Here is a 13,299-nt window from a genome sequence, read left to right as displayed (position 1 = left end):
ACAATTCTTTCTTTGACTTTGGATATAATCTTTGCCATAAGTTCCTCAGAATTGTTCTGGATCATTGTATTGATAGAGTAATCTTTTAAAGTGATCATTCTATAATATTGCACATGTTCTCCTGGTTCTGCTTATTTCACTCTGCATCAGTTCATGTAGGTCTGTCCAGCTCTTTCTGAAATCATTCTGTTCATTGTTTCTTACAGCACAATAGTATTCCATCACCATCATATACCACAATTTGTTAAGGTACTCCCCATTTTGTAGATATCCACTCAATTTCCAGTCCTTTGCCATTACAAAAAGAGCTGCTATAAATATTTTTTTACAAATAGGTCTTCTCCCCCACCCCATTTAAAAAAATCACTTTGGGATATAGACTTAGTGGTGGTATTATTGGATCAAAGTGTATGCACAATTTTATAGTCTTTTGGGCATAGTTCCAAATTGCCAGTTTACAACTCTACCAACAATGCATTAGTGTCCTAATTTTGCCAATTTTGACCCCTCTAACATTTGTCACTTTATTGTCATGTTGGCCAATCTGATAGGTATGAGGTGGTACCTTGGAGTTGTTTTAATTTGAATTTTTCTAAACAAGAGTGATTTAGAAAAATTTTAATGTGATTATTGATAGCTTTGATTTCTTCATCTGAAAACTGCTTGTTCATGTCCTTTGACTATTTGTCTATTGGAGAAGGGCTTGTATTCTGATACATTTGACTTAGTTCTCTATATATTTGAGAAATGAGAACTTTATCAGAGAAATTTGTTATAAAATGCTCCCCCAGTTTATTGTTTCCCTTCTAATCTTGGTTACATTGAATTTTTGTGAAAACCATCAAAATGATTCTTTTTATATCCTGTAATGTTATCTATCTCTTGTTTGGTCATAAATGCTTCCCTTCTCTTTAGAGATGACAGGTATAAAATTGGGTATGTTTCCCTAATTTCATTGTCATTCATTTTGGAGGAATTTATTTCCCTATTTTTTAGTCTGTGAAGCAAAAGGAAGGATTGAACCCTACTATTTTAACAAATGTTTAGTAGAAATTCTTAGCTGGTTAGAAGAAAACAACTGGATGGCGTGAGAATCTGTTTTCCACACAGCTGTCAAAATAGTTCTCCTAAAACACTATGCTGATGATGTCATTCCCCTGCTCAAGAATATTCAGTGGTTTCTCATTGCCTCAAAGTTTAAATTAAATACCTGTACCTCAGCACTTCAGAAAAAGCAAAAAAAATAAATTTCTTCACAAAATTGCTTCAGTCTACCTTTGGAGGTTTATTTCACAATAACCCTTCTCTGTTCCAGCCAAAGAGTTGACTTGCTATTCCCTAAACTTGATATTCCATCTCCTTCCTCCAAGCCTTTGCAAAGATGTCCTTTATCCCTGGAAAATACTCCATCCTCCCTTCAGCACCTCTTTGAAGGTTTCCCCCTGTAGAATACATACTTGTCTTGGAAATTCTCTCTTTTCTGTTTTTCTGCTGTGTCTCTCTCTTCTTCTCTTATTTATCAGACTGTTCTTACTTGTTATCCTTTGCTTTCTCATTATCTACTTCTAGTTCTCTAATTGTGAATATACCCCAAAGGTCAATCCGGAACCTTTTCTTTTTTCTCTACACTATATGTCTTGGTGACATCATTATCTCCAATGAGTTTAATTATCTTCTCTACTCAACTGACTTTCAGATCTATATATCCAACCCTGGTGCCTCTCCTGAGCTACAATTTCATATCACTTCATGAACATTTTGAAATTGTTATCCCATAGGAATCTCAAACTCAGTATCTACCAAACAGAACTCATTCCATCTTTAACATTCCCACATTTTCAGATCTAAAACAGTTATTTGCTTAACAATAAGGCAAAAGAAATAACAATATCATAAGATTTGCATTTATTTTAATATATGATACTCATGGGATTATTTATTTATTGCCACATTTATAATTCAACAGTTGCCAAATCCAACTCAATTCCTAACACTGGTCTCTCAGAGTAATTTTCTGAGAAGGGAAATATATATAAAGAAGTAGCCACATGTAAAAGGAAAACCCATGTGTTCAGAGTAACTACAACTTTGGGACTGTAAACTTGGGTGTTCTCTTTCTGGCTCAGGAACAGCTCATAAAATTTCCTTGAGGTTCTGTATTGAATAGGTGCTCCTACTGATAAGTTGATTGATCCCTGAGGGGCTTGATTAACTCAGCATTGGGCAAGAAGCCTCAGTCAAACTGATTGATCCATTGAGCTTTTCCCTCTGATTCTTTGTTCAGCTATACTTAATATTTGTCAGCAACTGTAGAATTCATTATTTATACTTGCAGACATGAAATTTGTCTCTCCTCTCCTTTGCTTTCCTCTCTTCTCCCCTCTCCCCTCCTATTTCTTCTCTCCTTCCCTTTCCTCCCTTGTTTTTTCTCCTCTCCATTTTGCTCTCTCCGTCCCTCCCTTCTCCTCTCCTTCCCTCTCCCCCCTTCTCGTTTCATCCTACTTTTCCTCCCCTCCCCTCATCTCTTCTTCTTTTCCCTCCCTTTCCCTTCTCTCCTCTCTTCTCTGTCCATTCTCTGGATTGCCTACCTGAATGACTCTATCATAGTTTATGATTAGTAATTAAATTAAATTGTCATCCATCAATAAGCAGAAAAATTACATCTGTCCCAAATTCATACTACAGTTCTGGTATTCATATTTTACCACTATATAACAGCCTGCCATATTCACAATCCAGTAGTTGCCTAATCAGACACAGCCTCTTGCAGCTTTCTCACAGTAACTTTTTCTCAGAGAACTGAGGGGCCTTAACTCATCAATGGACCTTAAAGGGGCAGAACATAATACCTGGAATGTCCTTCCCTCATCTCTGACTTAGAACTCCAGCCCAGCTAATGTAACACCTCCTATAATGGGTTTTTCTTGACTCCCCCATCCCAATCTCCTACTTGGAAATTACCTCATATTTACTCAGCATATATTTTGTTTTCATCATTATGAGAACATATTGTTGATCCTCTGTAGAATATAAGCTCATTGGGAAGAGAGACTTTTCATTTTTGTCTTTGTATTCCCAATGCCAAGGACAGAGTAGGCATCTAACAAATGCTTATTGATTATACTCTTTAGTTACCTTCAAAGCTCAGCTTATGTGCCATCTCCTAAAGGAAGTACTGTCTGGTTCCCCAAATTGTTGGTCCTTTTTTTCTTTCCTGAAACCCTTAATATTCAGATTCATCTAAGATCTTATAGATTATTCCCACCCATATCTGCCTGTCTTTTTTTAATCTTTAAATTTATTTATTTTTACAATTAAATACCCAGGCAACTTCCTCTCTTGCTCCCTTCCTTCCATTAGAGGAATCATTTGACATACATATTTATAAAACTATGCTTGCTTACTTCTATTTATCAGTTTTTCTCTGGAGCTGGAAATTGTTAAATTGGGTCAGATTAGCAATTGTGAATATGGAGTCTCTGTCAGAGAAGAAGCAGGCTGGCTTAACAGGGGGGAGGGGGAGAAGAGAGTAGAATTCCTTTTCTACCCCCTCTGGGAGCAGTTAAACTGTAGCCCTTTGGATCAGGTATGGAGGCAGTTCAAGCTCACTAATTCAGGGCCTAGATGGTGAATTTATAGGAAATAATCCCATAGAAGTTATTAACTCTCTCTGTTTAAAATTCTTCCCCACACCCTAGGAATAGATGAGGTCAGGTTGTCTTCAAACCAGATGACAGGCTCTTAGGACAGAAACTGCACCAGTTCTAGCTTGGAAGGAGATCTTGGTTGGGTAAAGTATATTGATGGTGAGTATACCCCAAATATATCTTCACACAAGCCCAGTATCTAACAAGCAAAGGGATTTAATGTTATTAGGAAGACAGGGTGAAGGGAAATGGTTTAGAGATGAAGAGGGAGGTAAGCTCACTAAAATCTTCAATACACAGGTTGGCTGCACATTCCCCAAGGGGGAATGTGTTTTGAACAACTTAACTCCCATCCCACTCCCTAAATAATCTTTCTCCTAATCTAATGTAACTAAGATGAATGTGTAAAGGTAATCTTGCTTGAAGGTCTATATTGAAATTAGCTAAGATGCTGCAGTTGAGATATTCTCTCAGTTGAAACCAGTAATGTAACACTCAGCCTCTGGAGGTCAGAGATGAGTGAACCAGCCCTTGAACCCACAAGGAGTGTGATCAAAGTGTCCTTGCAAGAAGGGTGACCTGGCCTTTTTATACTCAGGTCTCCAACTGCCCTCAACTGCCCCCTCTCCTGGAGTTCTGGGAGGCACTATGGAATTCTGTGAGGCAGCTTTGACCCCTCTCAGGATCATGGATGCTACAAAATATAGAAGCAATTCTACAAACAATATTTCTGTTGCTGTATATAACATTCTCTTGGTTCTGCTTATTGTATTCTTCATAACTTCATGTAGGTCTTTCCATATTTTTTCCCAAATTAACCTGCTTGCTATTTCTTACAGTTCAGTATTTTTTAATTTTCTCTATGTTTTACCATGGTGGAAATACCATAGGACCCAAGTTCAAATCTCACTTCTGGTGCCTATGATCTGTGTGACCTTCGGCAATCCACACTTTCTTCATTTCTAGAGGAATCAATTGGACTAGGTTATCTGCATGGTCTGTTCCAGTTCTAAAGCTGTGAACCTATGAATTTCCCATGAGTTAATCACTTGTGCATTACCCAAAGTCTGGGAATCCTTCCTTGATTTTTCCCAATATCAGAAAATACTAGTGATATACTCAGGCTGTCTACCTGTTATTTTTCATTCTGACCTTTTGACTAGCGTATCTTCTTTTATATATTTCTCTGATAACATCTTTTACTATTGTGTTTTGATGTTCTATGTCATAGTCTGCTCACACCCACCATGAGCCTTTGCATAATTATCTATAAGATATTAATTTTAATTCTTTCATGAAGAATTATGTTACATATTTTACCAGTATATTAAAACATTAGTAGACTGCTGTATTTATTTTGTGTTGTGTCCTTTTAGTAGAATGTAAGCTCCTTTATGACAGGTGGTGGATAGATAGAATATTGGATTTGGGGTCTTGAGTTCAAATCTGGATTCAGACAATAGATATGTGGTCCTGGACAAGTCACTTAATCTTTCTTTGCCTTTGTTTCCTTATCTGTAAAATAGGGATAATAAGAGCCCCTGATTCCTAAAATAGTAGTGAGGATCAAATGAGATATTTGCAAAAAATTTTACAAACTTAAAAAAAGCTATATTTATACATACCCACACATACATACAATCTATTGTGATGGTGATGATGATGATGGTGTATCTCCAGTGCCTTTCACAGAGCAGATTCTTAATAAATGCTTGTTGGACTGGATTAGAGGAGCTGCTATCCTCAGGGGCTCTACCTAGCCATAATTTTGTTGGCTCAAATATTTTACCTTCTTGCTCTAATTCCTTTGACCCACATTTATATTCATACTTCCTGACCTTCCAGAACTACTGTTACAAAAGTCCCCAGTATTTGTGTATATGTGTGTGTATATGTGTGTGTGTGTGTGTGTGTGTGTGTGTGTGTGTGTGTGTGTGTGTGCGCGCATGCTAAGGATCTGTTTTATTCTTCACTTGTAGTCTTGTGATTGACCAGAGTTGGAGGAAAGGGAGAAAAGGGAAGAAAAGGAACATTTCTTCTTCCCTTGGTGGTGACTATGTTTGTTCTTTTCATAGTACATATAAAGTAAATGTATTATCATAAAGCTATAGTGATTGGTTTTTGGAAGATCACACCCCTCAGGGTTCTTGAATGGAGGAGTCATCAAAGGAAGCCTAGGAAAGAGTATGGCTCTATTAAGAAGAGAAAGACTAAATTTTTTCATTGAGTTCATGATCTGCCAGTTGTCATCTTTGTAAATAAATGAAAGTTGGAGAGATAGTTCATCTCAGGGCCAGGATCTTTGGATTAGAACAGAATCTTAGCAGGTAAAGGAAGACTCTAGAGTGTGAGAGCAGAGTCTCCTGGGGGAATTTGAGACCTTTGGTTTAGCATCATGACTCTGACGGCTGATGATGAAAGAATATGAGGTTGAGAGGAGAAAAGAAAGACAGTTCTGGAAGGGGCAATAGCCATCCCAATTGGTTGCTATACATTACTTAAATTAGGGTAGAAATTTGTGTTTTGGTATGTAGTAAGGAAATTAGGATATTGATGAATATATTGATTGAAATAAGATATTTGATAAAGAGATCTCTGAGGATACAAGCAAGGTAGAGAGTAGTGTGTGAGATCTGAACTCGGAAGAAAGAACACAGAAAATGTTCTGTCAGTTGGTGAGGTCCTCTCACTGAGTTACTGACTGACTGGGTCTCTCACTGATTGACTGACTCAGTGGGCTTCGGTTAGTGAGCTTACTCTCTCTGGCTGCTGTTGGAGACAGGCATCTATGACTTTACTATTGGTTGGTGAAAGGGAAGAGAGAACTCTGAATCCCATCTGAACAGGGTTTCTACTTTCCTGATTGAGAGAAGTCATCTCTAAGAATAAGCTGATAGATCTGCTTTGCTGGATAACAGTTTTGGAGAAGGAGAAAGATTGAAGCTATTTGTCTGGACTCTGGGCCATACCAGGGCTACCTGATTGTCACTTAGCAGCTGCCATCTTGGCTGACTGAATTTATATGTACTTGGAGAATCTCTTTATCAAATTAAGTTAATTAAATAAAGATTTTAGGTAGATTTTATAGTTAGATAGCATTTTGGGTTTTAGTGTTAGTGTAGTTTTAGTGTAGCCTGAAAGAACAGAAGACTCCACCCTGAAGTGGACTTAACAGTTGGGTGGAGACAGTTCCCAGTTAGTGTTAAAGTGTTATTAGTCCCTATTTTCATGTTATTAAACATAAATAAATACCTTTTAATATAGAGTGTGTCTCCAAGAACATTCCATATTGACCTAAGGAAAGGAAGTCATACCTGGCTTTCCTTCAGAAAAGAGAGTTAGAAGATACTTTTGTGGACACCAAACACATATCTTATCACACCCTCCTCCTCACAACTTCAATTTATCAACATTATTTCTTTAGGTGGCAGCTAGGTGGCTCAGTAGATTAAGAGCCAGGTCTAAAGATGGGGGGTTTGGAGTTCAAATTTGTCCTTAGACACTTTCTAGCTATGTGGCCCATGACACTTAAACCCTGTTACCTAGTCTTTAACACTCTTCTGCCATAGAACCAATACATAGTATTAATTCTAAGACAGAAGGGAAGGTTTTTAAAAAAAGCAAGTTGTGCTTCACAAATCTTTCTACTTTTATATTTTGGTATTAAATTTATTTCCCTTTTCTTAAAAAGGTTTCCAAAAGAGGGCCTTGAAACCTCTGCCATAAAAAAGGTCCAAAGAAAGTAGTAGGTGAGTTCAGACTGTAAAAGAGAAGATATATGGTACATGATAGATATTTTCAAATTCTAAACATCTGTCATGTAGAAGGTGGTTAAGAGCTTTTGTGACTGATATCCAAGGACACATAGAAATAACAGGTAGAAGTTATATGGAGGCAGCTCTTGGCAACACAGATTAATATCTCAAAACTGTCCCAACCAACATTATTTTATAATAACATTGTCAATACTTGAAAGCAAATTCTACCTTAAATCGCATGTAACCTCACTCAAACACCATTCTCAATTCAAAGGGATCCCTTCTAGTCTTTTATTAATAGAGAGTAGTGATTTGCCTTCATCACAAAACTTGACAGATAGCACTAGTATATGAGTAAATGAGTAGATGGGTAAATGGATGAATGAATAAGAAAGCCTGTATTAAACACTTACTATATGCAAAGCACTGTGCTAAATGCTGTGATACAAATAGAAATGTGATACTGTCCCTGCACTCCAGGAGCTCACATTCTAATGGGAGATAACAAACATAAAGAAGGCTTCAGCTTTGTCAAGAAGAAGGATCCCATGGTGGTATAGATGGCAATGTATGCACCTTGTGTATGTATGGTAATTCATCATTTTTTTATTGTTGTTTTTTTTTAAACCCTTAACTTCTGTGTATTGGCTCCTAGGTGGAAGATTGGTAAGGGTGGGCAATGGGGGTCAAGTGACTTGCCCAGGGTCACACAGCTGGGAAGTGTCTGAGGCCAGATTTGAACCTAGGACCTCTCGTCTCTAGGCCTGACTCTCAATCCACTGAGCTACCCAGCTGCCCCGGTAATTCATCATTTTTAATGTTATTTCCTCTTATGAAGTCTTTTAGCTCATAATGTTGAAGTATTTGACAGCACCAAGGACTCTGGTGGTAAGAATCTTCTTTTTTTGGTTGGGGTTCAGTAGTCATGACCCCTGAGGCAGTACTGAGGTAGCAACTACATAAGCAGGTACCAGCTGGAAATTCTATAAGGACTGATTACCTAGATAATCTCTGGGGAGGCTGGGATAGAAGCAGGGCCAGTGGATTTGGGGTCACTACTATTCCTGAGACCCTTGGGCTCAAGATCATTCATTTAGGGACCCATCAGGGTCTGAGGACAATTGGTAATAGAGGTAGTAGATATGGTGGTTTGACCTTCTCACAATATGCCTCCTGTTTCTCCTTCAGGGTGCCCTACTGTTTCAGGTAAGCTGGTATCTTTTTTTTTCTGTCCCTTCATCTGTGCGTAGCTTCTAGCTTCTTGGGTGCTGTTGGCACCCCAATGGGGTGGAATAGATACTCATCAGCCAGGCATTGATAGTTACAGCCTTTTCCTTTTGAGAGTGGATTTGAATACAGAGTTTAGGTAATCAATAAAGGTTGAGGAGATAGGAAAAAGCAGCTAGGATCAAACAGATATTACCAAACTCTTCTTCTGCTAGCCTAATGGATATATTGGCACATGTCTGGGTGATTCCCCCCATTCATCCTCTTAAGTGAACTACCTTAGGTCTCTGAAACTAGAGCTAGAGGAAATATAAGTTACAAGGAGGGCTTTGAGAGGAGGGATCATAAGATCATAAGTTTAGAGCTGGATTTAGGCATAGGCGAGTATAGATAATCTAGTCATATATCATTTTATATCTGAAGAAATTTGACCCAAAGAGGTTAAGTAACTTGTTCTATTTCACAAAGTTAATAAATTAGAAAACCACATGGATCAGTGCACTGAATTTGGAGTTAGAAGACCTAGGTTCAAATCCTGCCTCATCCTTGCTACATATGAAATTAGAGACAAGTTGCTTAACTGTGACATCTTGTCCCCTTGACTCAGGACAAGATTAATCTCAAAAGTCTAAAGTAGGACTGAACTGACAGGTGGTGATTAAGTGATCTGAGGTTCAAGAGTTGGGGAGGGAATGATGAAAGAGGAAGGAGCCAGACACGCAATTAGAAAATGTAAGAAAATGTAAAACTTAAGAAAAATTATCTTCTTTCCTATCTATTAGGATGCTACTATTCCTATAAGGAAAAAAATTAAAAAGCAATTTTTGACTTTGGGCTATTTTATATGAATACCTCACAGGATAAATTCTTCCCCCTTGCTTTTGGAGAGTCTTCCTTTCAGGGAGATGTAAATGTTTTCTGTAGCTTGGAGAAGAAAAAGGAAACCCCATTTAGGGAAGACATAAGCCATTCCAATGTTTATTGAAATCATGATTGGAAAAAAAAGAGGAATGAAATGTAAGGGCCAATTTTTAACTGCACCAGGCTCTGCTAATAAAAGATGAAGGAGTATGTGGCTTAACATCTTCTAATTATTTTTCTAGCATCTTCTATAGACAAGCCTTGAAATCTCTGGTTGGATCAACACTAGATTGCTCAAAGGTTTGTGGACTTTGCATACTGATTCTTTCCTGTTTCCAAGTACATTTGCTTTTAGGCTATTTTTATTCACTTTAAAGGAATTTTAATAACTTTCTGTTGACAGCATGGACAGCTGGTCTTGAGAATTAAAGAAAATTCACTTGCTGACTGAGGAAGGAAGTGACATCAATGAGTTTCTAAAGTCAGCCCAAGGGGAGAAAGTGGCTTGTGAGAGAGTAGCCTCTCATTTCACTGTATTTATTGAGTGATGCCTTGAGATGCAAATTGCTCTATCAATCAAACCTATGGTGTTTACCTCAAACAAACAGAGAAGAAAGTTTAGGGAGACTTCAGTACAAACCGAAGGAACAGTACCCTGTAATATTGAAAGGAAAAAAAAGAATGAGAGGTTCAGGAAGCCTGGAGCTAAGCAAACTAAAGAACTCTAGATTCACTTGGACTCTACTACTGCTTTATTATTTGTCTTTCTCCCTGTACCCAAGTCACAGTTTTGTCATCTATAAAACGATCGTGATGTAAAATTGTGACATGACTGTGGCTGGCCTCTGGGAAGATTGTAAAGATCCCTTACAATTTTAAATGGCACAGATGTATATCTAACACCCACGCTCCCCAAAGAGCTATCAGAGTCACATGGGAACCACTGTCCAGAAGGAGATATTTTCACTTGTCATACAACAATAGTTTTTCTCCTTTGATATTTTCCTAAACTTAAATTCATCACTTATGATTCATCTCAGAAGGAAGTCAGATAGCAAAAATCGGTCTTAACTGGTGATGAAAATAATGATAGATGGCATAGATCCCATAATGTTATTCTGCAAAATTCCTTGGGAGCTAATATTCTTCATTTTGACATTCCCCAGGCATAGATACTTGTGAGAGGTGGGAAGAAAAAAGGATTGAAATTCATTTTGTGGTGTGGGAATAAAAATATCAAGTGGTTTTGATGATTTTATACAATTTTGTCACCATGACTTTAACAATTTCAAATAACTGGAAGCAAACTCAGGTCAAATTTTCATTTGGGATTGCTTCTTTGCCTCTACTATTAACACAAGTAGTTTGGACAAGCCGATCAATCAGTCAGCAATCAGCAATCATTTAAGTGTCTACTATATGGTGGACATTGCGTATGGCGCAGGTTTTAGTTTGGATTCAACTTTTTCCTCCTGTTCATTTTAACCTCTTAACTCAAAAATCCTCTCTCTAAAAAAAAAGTTGACAGGAGAATTGCAAGATTATATACTATCACAGATACTGAGAAATATCATCCACACCAGAATAATATAACTCATTGTCAAAGGAAGGTAAACTAGATACCTCTCTACCAATCAGAGTGTGGACAAAATCCTATGGGGGAATGTGGGAAGATATCTTGAAAGATCCATAAGAATGCCTAGTACATCATAGGCACTTAAAACTGCTTATTGAACAAATGAATGGATGGAAGGAAAAGCCCATCAATTAAGGAATGTACAGGAATAGTATGAAGTAAGAAATGATGAGATAGTTTCCAATAAATTTGGGAAGACTGTCTGAACTGATGCATAATGAAGTGAGCAGAATTAAGAGAACAATTTATATTATAACCACAACTGTGTGAAAACAAAAAAATTTGAAAGACTTTTAGGATTTTGATCAATGAAATGACCAACCATGATCTCATGGAACTGATGAAATAGAATTTCTAACGACAGAGAGGTAATGGACTTAATATGCAAAATAAGACCAGTATAGAAACTTATTTTGTTTGATCATATATCTGTAAAAAGAGTTTTCTTTTTCCTTCTCAATTAGAGTGATTTGTAGGAGGGAGAGAAAAGGCTTGTTAATTTAAAAATAAGGAAAAATTAATTGCACAAATATAGGATGGCGAGTGGCATCTAATTCATGTGAAAAAGATTTGCAAGTTTTGGGTGACTACAAGAACAATATGAACCAATGGGCAAATATGGAAACATGGAAGTTAGAGGAGCTGATGTGGTATTAGTCTATAACAGTGATTCCCAAAGTGGGCGCTACCACCCCCTGGTGGGTGCTGCAGCGATCCATGTCGGGCAGTGATGGCCACAGGTGCATTTCGGGGCAGTGAATAACTGTAAGAGGGTGGTGATAGTATAAAAGTAAGTAAGCTAAGTAATATTTTTTCTGGAAAGGGGGCGGTAGACCAAAAAAGTTTGGGAACCACTGGTCTATTCTAAGGGTTAAGTTCAATTCAGCAACAAGTAGGAACATAGCTAGAGGAGGAAGTTTAGGCTGAGTAGATTCAAAACTATTTCATAATAAGATTGTTTGGAGGAATGAGAGATATTTAGCCTCTAGTGGAGAAAATAGCAGAGGGTATTATAATGTTCTTCAAGTATCTGAAAGACTGGCATGTCAAGAGGCACTAAACTTATTCTGGTTGGCCCCAGAAGAACTAGGTACAATGAATAGAATTTAATCTCTTATGACAGAATTACAGGATATTAGCGGTTTAAGAGACCTCATATATAATTTAGTGACTTAAAGATTAACCTTCTCATTTTGTATATAAGGAAACTAAGACTCAGGGGCTTTGATTTGCCCAAGATCACAGAGCTAGTATGCAGCATAGTTGGGATTTGTACTCAAGTCTTCAGACTCCAAATTTAGTATTCTTTCCATGCATTACATTTCTAAATGAGGAACTTCGTAATAATTACAATGGAATCAGCTGCTATCTTGTGTTTCATTGACTTCAGTTGTTCAGATGGTGTTTGGATGATTATTTGTCTATATATTCATTGGATATGAATGTAATAAATGACCTTTGAAGTTCACTCCATTCTTATGTAATATCAATTTATGCAAATACCTTTCTAATTCCTTAATAATTAGGTAATTGACTGTCTTTTTTTTTAAACCCTTGTACTTCGGTGTATTGTCTTATAGATGGAAGATTGGTAAGGGTGGGCAATGGGGGTCAAGTGACTTGCCCAGGGTCACACAGCTGGGAAGTGGCTGAGGCCGGGTTTGAACCTAGGACCTCCTGTCTCTAGGCCTGACTCTCACTCCACTGAGCTACCCAGCTGCCCCCTAATTGACTGTCTTTTTGCAAAACACTAATATTATTTATTTTTCAGGTAAGCTACGCCAACTATCCCATTAGATCCAGATTACCTTGTATTGCTTTATAAAATAAATGAAAAAATAATGAGCAATTATTTTCTCTTCCTATCTTCTCCGTCAAATCCTCTTGTAATGTATATGCATAGTCAAACAAAATAAAATCACACATCAGTGTTCTAGACATCTTATCTTAGTTTGCATATTGAGTCTACCACTCCTCTGTCAGGAAGTGGGTAACTTCATCATTGATTCTCTGGGATCATGATTGGTCACTGCATTGATCATTCTTGAATATTTTAAAATTTTGTTTTTCCAATATTCTTGTAATATATGTTGTTTTCCTTATTTCCTCTTCACTCTGCATCAGTTCATACAAATCTTCCCCAGTCCCACTGAAACCATCCAATTCATCA

The 13,299-nt window shown here is 37.4% G+C and overlaps 1 protein-coding gene across 1 annotated transcript in view; it reads right to left on the bottom strand.

Annotated features, from left to right (window-relative positions):
- CHST9 (carbohydrate sulfotransferase 9) overlaps positions 1–13,299 on the bottom strand; it is a 383,826-nt gene that overhangs the window by 31,059 nt on the left and 339,468 nt on the right. The window lies entirely within an intron of this gene.

This window comes from Gracilinanus agilis, chromosome 1 (genome assembly GCF_016433145.1).
Source record: "Gracilinanus agilis isolate LMUSP501 chromosome 1, AgileGrace, whole genome shotgun sequence".
In the NCBI taxonomy this organism is placed as follows: domain Eukaryota; kingdom Metazoa; phylum Chordata; class Mammalia; order Didelphimorphia; family Didelphidae; genus Gracilinanus; species Gracilinanus agilis.
Note: the sequence above shows the minus strand (reverse complement) of the source record. Positions and strands in the feature narration are given on the sequence as shown.